Below are 1,461 nucleotides of genomic sequence, written 5' to 3' on the forward strand. Positions count from 1 at the left end.
AGGAGGTAGAAGACACAGCGAGAGAGGAAGAAAGCAAAGGGAAAGAAGAGAAGGGGGTGCAGAAAGAGTAAGGGGTGGTGGTGGTAGTAATAGATCTAAAGGCAGAGATGGGGGTAGCAGTGGGAATAGAGGAGACCGAGGTGGGTGCAGCCGCTGCTGAAGCTATACGCAGTAATGATGATGATGGTGATGATGACGACGACGATGTTGGTGTTAATATTGCCGACGACGCTATTGTTGTTGTTGTTGGTGTTGCTGTTGAGTGTAATGATGCAGATGATAACGATGATGATGATGATGATGGTAAAGCGGCGGAACGTGCGGTGAGGGGTGCGTTAGAGGCAGTCAGATGCGGGTTAACGATATTGGTGATGGTGCTGGTGATGGGGATGACGGAGGGGATAAGGCTGCTGCTGCTGCTACTGCTACTACAACTACCACTACCACCACCGCCGCTGCTGCTGCTAGAGATGCTACTGGTATAAGACGGGTGAGCCGTGTAGTGCTGCTGAAGTTTATTACTCGCCGGGTTAACAGAAGCTGTGCGCTTGTTAAGTACACCAGTCGCCGCTGTGTTCAGTGACAAGCAGAGGGCGGCAGCGCCGGTGGCCTGAGTACTACAGCTGTTCAGCTGGGGGAGATACTTGTTGGCTACACTACTGCTACTACTACTAGCTGTAGTAGTAGTAGTAGTGGTAATAGTAGTAGTAGTAGTTGTTTTGCTGGTTGTGGTGATTGCTGCACTGGTAGTGTTGTAGTTTGTCGACTGATAAGTGCGTGGATAACTACACAAAGTGCTTGAAGCAAAACTTAGGCTGGACAAATTACTTTGTTTACCAGGAGATGGCTGCACCAGTGAGGGTATAATACCACTCGGATCAGCTTTACTACCCGGTTTACTAGCGGCCCCGAAACATAGTTTTGAATCACATGAACTGGTCGTGAAAGCGGTGCTAGTATCTTTACCATTGTTGTTGTTGTTGTTGTTGTTATTGCTGTAGCTGATGGTTTTGTTAATGTTGTTGGTGTTGCTGGTGTTATTGCCGGTGAGTTTAGCGCTGAGGTCGAAAGTGGTAGAGGTTTGCTTTTGGTCATGCTTAGGGGTCGCCAGACGGCTGGTAAAAGGTGTCGTGAATGTCTTGGCGCTTGAAGTAGTTACCGTGGTAACAGAAGGGGTTAACGGACTGAGGCAGGTGCGCTTAGTGAGGGGTAGAGCTGTATAAGGACTTGAGAAGTGATGTTGGAATGAAAACTGCTGGTGCGCAGAAGATGGTTTTTGCTGTTGCTTTTGTTGCTGTGTAGGTTGTGGCAGTTGAGTCGTTTGAGTAAACTGTGTGGGGAAATGTCGCGAAAATTGAAAAGGGGCCGGGGGGTTAAAGCGTAAAGGCGTCGGCGCGGGGCTTCTGATGCGGCTGATAAGGGGTGGCGGCGGAGGAGGGACAGGTTTTAGGGGGCCACCGG

At 49.8% G+C, this 1,461-nt stretch overlaps 1 protein-coding gene across 1 annotated transcript in view; it reads right to left on the bottom strand.

The window, feature by feature from the left end:
- The window catches only part of LOC106880106 (small conductance calcium-activated potassium channel protein 1), a 514,884-nt gene that overhangs the window by 460,293 nt on the left and 53,130 nt on the right, over positions 1-1,461 (bottom strand). The window lies entirely within an intron of this gene.

The sequence above is a fragment of the Octopus bimaculoides genome, chromosome 12 (assembly GCF_001194135.2).
Source record: "Octopus bimaculoides isolate UCB-OBI-ISO-001 chromosome 12, ASM119413v2, whole genome shotgun sequence".
NCBI classification, from domain to species: Eukaryota; Metazoa; Mollusca; class Cephalopoda; order Octopoda; family Octopodidae; genus Octopus; species Octopus bimaculoides.